The sequence below is a fragment of the Plectropomus leopardus genome, chromosome 3 (assembly GCF_026936395.1).
Source record: "Plectropomus leopardus strain MGB_pleo_1.0 chromosome 3, ASM2693639v1, whole genome shotgun sequence".
Taxonomy (NCBI): domain Eukaryota; kingdom Metazoa; phylum Chordata; class Actinopteri; order Perciformes; family Serranidae; genus Plectropomus; species Plectropomus leopardus.
Genome location: NC_142178.1, coordinates 35,314,105 through 35,326,310, shown reverse-complemented (window position 1 = coordinate 35,326,310; position 12,206 = coordinate 35,314,105). Strand labels below are relative to the sequence as shown.

General features: G+C 37.3%; 1 protein-coding gene across 4 annotated transcripts in view; it reads right to left on the bottom strand.

Moving 5' to 3' along the window:
- sun2 (Sad1 and UNC84 domain containing 2) overlaps positions 1-12,206 on the bottom strand; it is a 51,586-nt gene that overhangs the window by 14,934 nt on the left and 24,446 nt on the right. For 2 of the 4 annotated variants that reach the window (XM_088074507.1, XM_042485423.2), the window contains exon 1: positions 8,502-8,798. The exons of 1 other annotated variant lie outside the window; for it this stretch is intronic. The gene's annotated coding sequence lies outside the window, so the exon portion shown is untranslated. Of the gene's footprint in view, positions 1-1,626; positions 1,794-8,501; positions 8,799-12,206 lie in introns of those variants that run through there. One more of the 4 variants, XM_088074511.1, reaches the window with a different exon arrangement.

Genomic DNA, 12,206 nt, shown 5'->3' with positions numbered 1-12,206 from the left:
CACACACACACACAAATGCATTTGAACACACAAGCTTCAAGAACAAAGACAGACACTGTTAGTGGGCTACGGCACAGACACATTAAGAGTAAAAATAATTAAAAGCAATACTGCAGAGCGACAAAACACACACAAATGCAGCATACCTTAACAGACCCACCATACTTAAAGAGAAAAAAACTTGAGAAAGAATTACAGTGAAGCTGTTGATGTAGATTAGGAGAGAAAACTATAGCTGCACTACATTGTGGTAATGTTTGCTAGAAAGTATCCATCTGGTTAACTTCCAGAAACGCTGCCATCACAGTCATTATGTAACAGACATCTTAAGAGGAGCAATCTGATTGGTCAGTGTGTTCTTACAGTGCAGATGATTAGCATAAACCACAGCTCACAAGCTTTACCGCCTGCCGCACCAACTCCTGTAGCAAGCAAACTCTCATGTTTCCCCTCAGATTCATTAAAATAAAACAGAAGATTTAAAGATCCATCTGCTGAATACATCAGCATTTTTCAAAAACAACAAAATATTTTAGTTTGTTTTCTGTATTATTGCACAGAAAGATTTCTTATAAAGCTTGCTAATGTTACACTACTGTACCTACAATTATAGTTAGCCTCTCATATATCACTGCCAACATATATACATTAATTCCTCGCAAAATGCAGCACACATCATCCTGATAAAGGCTACCTGCACATATTCTTATTATAGAAAAAACACATTTTTGAGTATAGTACAATTTCAGGAATGATGTAAGAAAAGGGTCCAAGTATTGATTCATCTGACTTCAAATCAACCATCTTTCCTGCTGGATGTCACTGATAAGTTCATCTGACTGGCTGTAGAGATGCTGCTCTGCAGGTTTCTCCCAGGGTTCATACAGCTTGTACAGCTGATTTTAAAAAAATACATTTTAACTTTTTTCTTTTTAAATGTGACTCGGAATTAAATTTACGACCAACTTTAGAATAACTGACAAAAAAAAAACAAAACAAAACAAACACAAAAAATGTGGCGTTATAAAAAAAAATTGCCCAAATGTTTATAATAATATAAAACATGTTTTTCTTTTGGTTGCACTTGCCGATCTGCCTAAAGTTAAAATTTTAGATTTAAACATAAAAAATAAAATAAATAAAAGAAAACCTACTTTTCATGTCCTGAACACTTTTTAGATCAAGATTTAAGACATTTTAATACTTATTAAGGCCTTATTTTTAAATAGACGTATAGGACTTCTTAGACAGCAGGAACCCTGGTTTCTCCTTATGTCTGAGCTCCAGTTGGGAAACAAGCAAACAATCAAAGCTTCATGCAGTAGTTTGCACCACATCCTAATGTCGTAGGTGCATATTATGACACTGAATGAACACAGACTCATCATGAGGAAGAATGAAACAATTTTGACATCTTGGATTTTCTGGCTCATTTCTGATGCCTTTATTCAACTTAGGCTGCTAAACAATTTGGCCATCACAAGTGAGATGTAGAAGGTAACCTGGTTTTGAAAGTTAGAATCATAAATCCTATCCACTCTGTTTGACATTATTCAGCTCTGTGACAATCTTGTCAGCTATAGTCCCAATATATTTCAACTCAACACTGTAATAAAGTCCACCAACCTTTAGAATCTGCTTTGCGATCCAGTCTTTACAGAATACTGTGCAAACTCTCCATAAAATAAAACTTTAAAACTTGCTACGGTTTGAATGAGCCTTCTGGTGTTATTCGATGGTGACAGTACTACAGCAGAGGATCTACTGCTACCGAAAAGAGCGGCAGATGACAACAGAAAGGGAAGCTGTGGCTGTTTGTACCTAACAGACAGACACAGGAAGTCAGTCTGAAAGCACACACGCACACTGAAACCTCCACCCTCAAAAAAGGGCGTTAAGGCTTAACTTGGCTAAATTTGACTTTGATAAGCTAAGACTATTCATGCACAACTCTGGTGTCTTGAAACTACAGTGTTTGACCGCATCTTTTTTAACTTCCTCCACTGGTTCTGTGCATGCATCAGAGTCAGGGGGGATGATTTTTAGTGTCATATACAAATGTAAACTGACAGACGGAAGAGAGTAAAGAGGCCAGAGCATCACCTAACAGTATCCATGCTGTAAACACACAATAACAGCAACATCACACGTGACTACACCTAACAGCAGTCCATTACTGCGGCTCCCACAGCCAGTAGACAGATCTTTTTTGTTTACTATAAATAAGTTATTTTCCAAAACAACAGTGTAAACATTTCTTGAAGATGCATATCTCTTCACTTCAGAAACATTTTTTTTACACACATTGCACTGGCACATCATCAAGTGGCAGCCATGTATCACCTGTGAATGTATGTATTTATTGTGAGCCTCCCTTTCATGTCCATCCAACCACCACGCTGTTTATGCAAATTAGTTTTTGCATTTAAATTTTGCATATTAGCCTCTGATACTCATATCCTGAGAGATTTTTGCATAAGGGCAGTGGCAGAATTATCATAAATTATTTATTACATTTCCAGCAGCTGATGTTAACAAGGTCACTGACAACAAATGCAACTCTTAAATTTACTTAGCATGTTTGACTGAATATCGTGAGAACTCTGCTGTCAAAAAACTGATCACAAAATGCATTAATTGTAAACTGGAACATGCTTTTAACCATTTAGCAGGACCTACACAAAAAACAAACAGCAACAAGGGTCATAAATATTTTGAATCCACAGCAACAACAGCCTGTATCTGCACCGAGCAAACAAACACCTCTCTCTCACACAATTAGCATTTCTTTCTCCATGGTGTGCCAAGAGGCTTTAGCTAAGAGTGTGGAGAAAGGAGCAGTTTGTACGATAATTCCCTCAAATCCTCCCTTCCACTTTAAATGGCGTCTCGGCGCAGCCTGGCTCAGCACTTTTCTCCCTCGAGAGCATGCCAACCCCCACCTTATTACAGCAGAGGACATCCCTGCACAAAGTACCTCCTTTTTCTTTATTCCCTTCTTCTTCCTCTTCTTTCACCTACTTATCCTTGACCAATTTTCCCACTAAAACACTGTCGAAATGTATGATCCTTCTGCAGCTATACCCTCTTTGTTTCTGGCCTCCCATTGATCTCAACTAAAATATAATTTACATCTGCCCGTTTATACTCTAAATTTGGTGAGCCCTTTTTTTGTCCTTGAATGGATTACAGGACATTTAAAAGGCTTTTGAAATTCACTTTCAAAGCCTTTATTCTTCCACTGAAGAGCTGAAGAGGAAATGTGTTTTTTTGACTTGTTTTGTTTTTATTTTAAACACTCTTTTCATCGCACTGCTCTGTGTCCTTAAGGTATTAATCTTCCATGTGTATGTGAGCAGTCTGTAAAGCCACGAAAAAGCAAATCTAAGAGGGACTGTAACATGGGCACGTGATGTTCAACATCCATTCAAAGTTAGTGCGGTTCTTTTTGATTTACTTATCCAAAAACAAATGTGCTAACAAAGGAACGAAGGAATCATGGCTCCTGTTGGCCCTCTTGTTTTAGTAAATTTTTTTAAAAATTGCCTATCCAGGTGCTGTGCTGGTCCTACCTGCCTACTTGTCTTTATAACTGCAACCAACAAAAAAAACAACTAAACTACCAACAAATAGCTCCAACAGAAAGCGTGAAACCTGTTTCAGTCCCTTTGGGAATAAAAGACACAAAAGGTGCTGTTGTTTATCCAGAGTAACGCACAGTGAAGCACATGACAGTACAACTACACTTGTTGTAGTGACTCTATTGGAAGAACTAACAGGCCGTAATCATGCAGAGGGACAGCAGAAGAGGAGCACATCAGTGGTAGTAACTTACTTCCTGATAAACAGATAGCGTTCTTTCTTAAACAGAAAATGTGTTTGTTTAATAGTCTGATGTAACATTAATCCATCATCATAGCAACAAGATTCCAGCTACAGTAGTTTAGAAAATAGCAATATATTGCAATAAATTTTAAGAATTTACTTTTGAAATGAGACATTAAGTCCATTTTACAGGAACTGCCCTTTTATTCATGTTCTCTACTGACTCCTAAAGCTGTCAGTAGTCGCAGCCTTCGGTCGCATGGACAACTTTTGTACGTTGTTCCTCGAGCCCACACCGTCTTTGGTGAAAGTGCTTTTCATGTTTTTGTGCCGCCATCTTGGTGTCAGCTGCAGAGCAACCTTAAATTGGACTCTTTTTTCAGCCTGGGAGATTTTAAAAACAGGATTAAGAACCTTTTGGACATTGAATGCTCATGTTGGGTTTCCGAACATTGCTAATTGGCGGTTTGTTTTAAGTTTGATGTCTGCTCCATGTGTTTGAATATTCATGTTGTTTGTTTTAAATTTTGCTGTTGTGCTTTTACTCTACTTGTTCTTTTATGTAAAATTTGGTGTGCTGCTGTCTTGGCCAGGACTCCCTTGAAAAAGAAATTCTGAATCTCAATGGGACTATTCCTGGTTAAATAAATACAATTAATTAGCGCAACATGTTGATTCTCTTTCTCTTTCACACAACTGCACTATGGTCACAGTCCATAAAAAGGGACATGGGGACAAAATATGGGACATTTTGGAGGTACACTATCCTCAAGCATCACCCGCTCTTGCTTCAACTTAGCATCGATACTACTGCAGGCAGCACTGCGCTTCTTCTAATTTTTACCAACAAGACTTTTTGACTAATAGTTGTATGCTTCCCATTGTCTGAACCTGTTAAGAGGCCAATGCTAATGAATGGTGCAAACTTTCAACACGTCCCAAAACTGCATTTCAGATGTTGAACCTCAGCAACACGTCAATTTATCTTGCAATGCCCCGAGGCCAAGAGACGGTAAATAAACAACACGCAAACCTAAGGCGGAGGGTAGGGCTAGGCGATATAAAGATACTATATCGTATAAAGATATCAGACTATATATCGTCTCAGATATTGGATATTGTTATATCGTGATATGGAATAAATATGGTGTTTTTTTCTTGATTTTAAAGCATTACAGTAAATGATGTATTTGTCTTTACTTATCAGACAGCTTTAATACTTGCCTTTACTTAGTCATTATATCTACATTACTTATGATTATTGATATGAAATGGAATTGTGTTAATATTTATTCAAAGTCATTCCTACAACACCGTCACCATCAAAGAGGGACTTTGGAAAAACTTAAGATGAATTCATCCAGTGAAACTCTGGGTGCAGTCAGTGTTCTGCCCACAGGAAGTGAATTAGAAGCAAAACTCGAGAGTGAAACTGTCTCCTGAACAACCACTGAGCTGCCTCAGTCATCCCTTTGCTATGTCACATCCCCTAACAGGATTTATGGGTAATGAATTAGGCAAGCACAAGTGAAATTCTTTTGGGAGTTAGCTCTGCTTAAAGCAGGTTGGACCCACTCAAGTGACTTAAAAGCAAAACACCTAATACACACAATCAATCACGCGTGCCATATGCACAAGCACGTGTGGGCACAATAAGCTAAGCAGGCATCTTTTATTGGATCAAAATCTGAGGGAGTAGAAATTTGGATGTAGAGGTTGTGTTTGCTCAGGGCTGGGCAGGGCAGGGCACTGTAACTGGTCCAATATCCTAACCACTGACAAAAATAAAGAAGGAAAAATGACAAGAGCAGATTAGGACAAACGCAAAGGGACGGTTGAGAGAAAGATACAGAGCGATGGGGCGCACAACAAAGACAAAAGAATGAACAGTGGACAAAAGGATAAAATGACAAAAGAGAGCGAAATGTGAGAGAGGGGGATGTGTTTTGGAAATTTTAGTTTGAATTCACAGGAGGGTAAATGTGTAAAACGCTGTTGTGGGTTTAAAAGCCAACAAAAGAGCTTCTTAATGAGTGGAAAATGCCAAAAAAAAGAAGGGAAAAGAAAAGGCACAGGAATGAAAGTCTGAGGGAAGAATGAAAGTAATACAGTGAGAAGAAGCGGGCAAAGAAAGGAATGCAGAAGAGAATTGGCCCAAAATGGTTTAATACTGTGGCTAACTTTAGGACCGTGCCAATGAAATATGACTCAAGGCATACAGAGCAGATGAGTCATCGGTGTGGACTGGAGTTAGACAAATTACCCCAAGCTCTTTGTAAAGTAGAGGGGAACAACACAAGCTACAGTCATTAAGCCAAGCTGCTACCTACTCAGGTCTGTTTATATCAATGTGAACCAGATGCTTACATTACATTCCCCCCTCTCTTTTCTCTGCTGTATATACTGAGTTACAACAGACTGAGGATCAACATGTCCTCTATTCCTCTTCTAAACTAATTTTATTTTTCACCACAATATCCTTGTTTTAGTACCATTAATGACTTAACAAATAAAGATAAAACATTATATCTGCTTCCACAAAAAATATAATATTCCTAGCACATAAGTATAGCGCATGATCAAAATCTAATTTTTTCTGTATCTCATATGAGATTCTAGCTGATATTTACTTTTTACTCTTTAAATGAGTGAACAGGACAGCATGTCAGAATATCTCCATAATAACTTCATTGCAATAAATCCTGTATTTTCAGTTGTATGATACCATGACGGTTTAATTGAAAACAGCTAAAAATTGCTGCTGCGCAACACTGAAACAAACAAACAAGCAAACAAAAAAAGAGTTAAAGTTAAAATAAAAGTGCAAATCAAAGTTCAGACCTGCTTCGGGACTGCACATGAAATCTCTTTTTTTTTTAAATAGCTCTAGTACAATAAATAAAATGAAACATTTATGTTAATGTTGTTAAAATTAAATAAATAACATTTAAAAATCCAGGTCACTAAACCCAAAGACTACGGTAAGATTTAGATTATGAAAGCACATGCAGTTCCCAAATTACGTTTGCTGTTAAAACCTTGACTTTCCAAAAACTTGCTCTATTGCAGATGTAAAGCCTTAAACTAAAAAACGACCTCATCCTCAGTTTAGCACTACACCTCACTTTTCAAGAAACACTTCCTGAAGCCATTGAATGACCCCTGGTGGTCTCTGGATACCTTTTGGGATGCATATACAGCTAAACTGCAGAAAGAAAATATGCCTCCGTTTATTGTATCCCATTTTTAGAGGATACATTAATTAAAAAATTCCATGAGCGAACCCTTGTTGGTTACATGACAGTTTTATCACAGGTGAGCTAATACTGCAACATAGCATGACACAATGTAGTCTTATTTTTTGACAGACATAACAAGGTTAAATCAATAAATTTATTATAAACATAGTTAGTAATGGCGGGAAACATTATGGTATTGCGATATTTCGTGTGGCAATATCGTATCAAAACACAAATGCCAAATATCAATAGTTCATTATATAAATAATTATTATTACAAAATCAAACAAAACTTTTGGTAGCCTACTAGAATAGTAAAATCAATTGTTTTTTAAGTCCACTACATTTGCTGCATTACAAATAACTGAAGTGAGGTTGACAAACACTAGATGCAATAAAAAGGACTGAAGTGAGATAATCCAACTGAAACTAAATTATGAGATAAAAACAGATGTTGAGTAAGGTTTTCCTTTATCCACAGTAGAAAAATGGTAATATATCAAGTATATACATATCAAAATATTTGATTGCAATACTCAGCATATTATTAATTTTACAATAAATATTTAAATATTAAATAAATAACATATCAGCTACTTAGCCATTTAGCTATATGCTACATTATCTGAATAAAGTTTGTTTTAGCTAGCCCAGCTCTGAAAATACTTTTCATTTTCTTTTAATTGCTTCAACATTTAAATAGCTGCAATGAAAATGACTGAAGTGTGACAAATGGACTGAAACCCTTATGAGATCTATTTATTTTATAAGCTAAAAACAGATATAGACTACATTGTCCTTGATTTAAAGTTGAAAGAATGTAAAACAGCAATATCACAATACTCCGCAAAAAGCAAAGCATTTTAAATCTCAATCGTATCGTGACCTATCGTGAGGATTTCATACTGATGGCTTCTGGTGATTATCCCGACTATGGTTACTGTTTACAAATAAATTATTTTAAATCAAATACATTTATATTAAATAACTAACATTTCAGCTAGTTAGCCATTTAGCTAGGACTATATGCTAGCTTATCTTTGTAAAGTTTGTTTTAGCTAACCCAACTTTGGGAATATATATTAAATATTGCCTTAACGTTTAACAAGCTACAGTCAATGCCTTTATTTACGTTAGTTGCAACTTAAAGAATTATAAAATATATATTTTTAGCAGCCCAATAATGTCATTATTATGTAAAGCATTGTTTTTTATCTTAAGCTAATTGCGTCAGCTAGCGTTAGCTACATAAAGGACTCAACAGTAGTCCACCGCCGCAGCATGTGGTTATCAACTGCCAAAAAACATCCACAAGCAGCGCGCATCCACACCGGACAACGAAACACAACTGTTTTAAATATTATCAGCAGTTACCAGGCGAATACAACATTTAAGACATGAGTTGGGCAACTGTTTGACTCCGTGTCCTCAGCTTACCTCGCTATGTTGTGAGGTCTGTCGCAGCTGAACAAAAACACGCCAACAGCAGTCAGGCTCTGTCAAATTCTGTCAGGAAACGGTAATCCTCGCGACCACCGAGCTCCGCTCAAAGAAACATCTCCACTAACTTTAACTCCGAGAAAGTCCGTCAAACACAAACTGAATTATTGATGAGTTTTCGCTGAGTAAAGTACAGAGATGGATGGCATGACTGTTGGCTGAGGCAGCGAGACAGAGCGACGCTTGCTGTGACAGCTCGGAGGTTTCTCCGCTACAAATGTTGACAGCAGCTGAAACAAGCTAGCCATTTAAAAACTGACACTTCCGGTTATGCTTTTCAAAATAAAGGTCTGCAATTTCGGGTCTGAGGAAAAATAATCAAATAAACAAATATTTGTTTTATTACAAACAACAACAACAACAACAACAACAACAACAACAACAATAATAATAATAATAATAACAATACTAATAATAATAATACATTTGCAGTAGTAGTATTAGTAGTAGTAGTCGTGGTATTATTATTCATGTTGCCCTGGGTTGTTGATAAGCACCTTTTGAATAAAATAAAATGTATTATTATTATTATTATTATCATCATCATCATCATCATCATCATCATCATCATCATCATCATCAATATTATTATGATAAGAAGTAAAAGTAGTTATTTTTGATTACTTTTGTCCTTCTTCTACTGCATCAACCGAATTGCCCCACTGGGGCTCGATAAAGGAGTATCTGAAAATAAAAATAGATATGTTAATAATAATAATAATAATAATAATAATGATAATAATAATAATAATAACTGGATCACTTTAATTTTGCAATGAAATTCATACTTATCAGTATTCATTTTTGTCAATGTACTGCTGCAAAAACTAAATTTCCCCGATGGAGATAAAAAAAAAAGAAAGAAAAAAGTAAAAGCCAATTTAATACGCTCTCGCATGGGGAGTGGTTTTCTTGTTTGCATTATAAAAGACTATTTATAAGAACCATAAAACGTTTTCACTAAGAAAATAATCCATAACATAAAGTGCCCTTTTAATTCTTTTATTTATTTATTTTCACCGTGTACACGACCACAGGGATGATGTTGTAAGTTTGAAACTGTTTCCGGTCTCGTTCTAGCGGCTCATGGCACAGCACATCTGACAATAACAAATCACAAGGCGCCCTCTAGTGATGCTAAAGGTGCCCTCCATGAAACTATTCCCTCCAGCTGCTATTCAAGCCTGCTGACACACAGTGGAGCCATCTGGCCGTGGATAACTATGCCCTCAATAACCTAACAGGCCTTTTACATTGTACAAAAGCTCATTAAGCACCATCAAACTGGCAATTTAAAGTTAAAGACCAAAGTCAAATGAAGAGTGCGAAAACATCATCTTGTTTTCTGTGATGTCTAAATAAATGAATGACACATCTAACCGAAACTTTCAAGTCAGCAAATATCGAAGCCACTAACAAACCCCAAATCTTCCTCTATGTTATCTTAACATGAGGCTGCTCCAACCAATGGGACTGGGTTTTATTATAGTCTATTGAGAACCAAACTAAACTGTCTGACATTACAATAATTTCAGAGGAAAAAATCACCCAGACATGAGGATAGGATGGGGATGCAGAAGCAGAGAGGCAAGACAGCTCTGAATAAAGCAGTTTCACATTTTAAAAAAATCGATGTTTACGCGATGCACTTGTTGCAGAGGGGCAGCTTACTATGGTGGCTGACACACAAATGCAAATGGCCCTATCCAGAGCCAGCGTTTGGTTTGTCTCTTCTGGGCTACTGTAGAAACATGGTTGAGCAACACGGCAGAGTCCATGGGCGAAGACCTGCTCCCTATGTAGATATAAATGTCTCACAATTATTATTATATTTTTTTTAAACTAGTGAAAATGTGTGGAGAAAAACAAAAAGCTATATTTGTAAGGATTATAATTTGAATCATTTTGAAATATTAAATAATTTTGTATTTTTTATTGTTTGTTTATATTTTTGTTACTTTTTTTGGTAATGTTCATGTACTTAGTGCAAATTTCTTAGTACAAACCTTTCAGTTTATTTTTTTCATTGCTCATTGCTTTCTTTCCATGTTTTTAAAACATCAAGCCATTTTGCTCAGGTTTCATGGGGTTAATTTATCTACTATAACTGTGCTTATTGTGATAGGAATGTAAGCATTGGCTGTAGATGTATCTTTAATATTATGTTGTAATGTATTTAAGAGTTTATTGCCCTTAGGAATCATATTGATAAACATTAATGAGGCACTGTATACAAATGTATATTAAAGCTTTTTGATTGATCGAAGGGAGAAAATGACAACACCAGCAGCAGGTATTCCAGCCAGTAAAGGTCAAACCTCTCAGAAAGAGAGACCAGGTTTTGGTCCCTCAGTCTATTTACCACAAGTGAGGGACCAAACCTCCCAAAACACAACAAAATGCTTTTAAGGGAAACCCTCAGGGCTTTGCAGTATTGCAAGCAGCCCAAAATAAACCCAATCTGACCTTATCACTGGGCAGACAAGGTCCAGGCAGGGGGAGGGAAGGAGGTAGAGGGATAATTCTTTATTCCAACGGGTCATTTTAGAAGAAAAAAAAAAAAGAGCTCAGAAATGCGGCTGGTATGTCCGGATTGTTCCATATTTGATAAATAATTTCAGAAGGTCTGGAGACTATCAGCAGCACAGGCAGAACCCCTGACCCCTGAGCCTCAGCAGCACAATGTGTGTGTACGCATTGTGCATGACCGTGTGTGTGTTTGTGCATGTGTATTTACGCCCGTTGAACCCATTGTCTCTGCGTCTGTTATCATTATGTAGCAGTTTCCTCCGGCCAGACCACGGGAGAGACAGAGAAATAGGAATACACTCAATCATCAGATGCTCAACAATGAAGAGTCTATAAAGTTGACAAGCTGGTCGATCCCGAGGCCAATTCCACTGACTTTCAACAGAGCATTTCTTATGCACTCTTTCATGTCTGGCATTTCCCTCCTCTCTTCTTTTCAACACACACACACACACACACACACACACACACACACACACACACACACACACGCACATAGACTTCCACCCTGCTTATCTACCAAGCTGGTGCCCCAGACACAACCACAGTACGCAAACAAACAGCTGACGTCATGGGCACACATGCACACACACACACACACACACACACACACACACACACACACACAAGCTTTCCCATTTCTGGCCTGAAGTCACTGGGTTGGAATGCAATCAAAAATAGAGTGAGAGTGAAATGTGTGTGCGTGAGGGGTGTTTGTTTTTGAGACCAAGAGTGTGACACAGGGAGGGTGGAGTAAAAGGGACGTGGAGTAGGAGGGAAGACAGGGGGGATGCAGGAGGGTAAGAGAAAGTGAACTCTTTTTAACAGACACGGGGGCACACCTATAGACGGTGACACACACTGTCCACGCTCACAGATGTTCACACACCGTCTGAGTCATCACCAGCGAACTCTTATCAAGGCCTAATAGGCAGCACGTAGTAAATCAACCAGACACAGATATGCAGCACACACTGTACTGCAGGTGTGTACACTGTATAAGTTTATCATTATGCAATGTTGATTATTTACACATGATAACTTTTATTTACATATGACATATCTTTTTTTTCTGGGTGAACATAAAGGTCATTCAGTCAGTTCATATGGAAG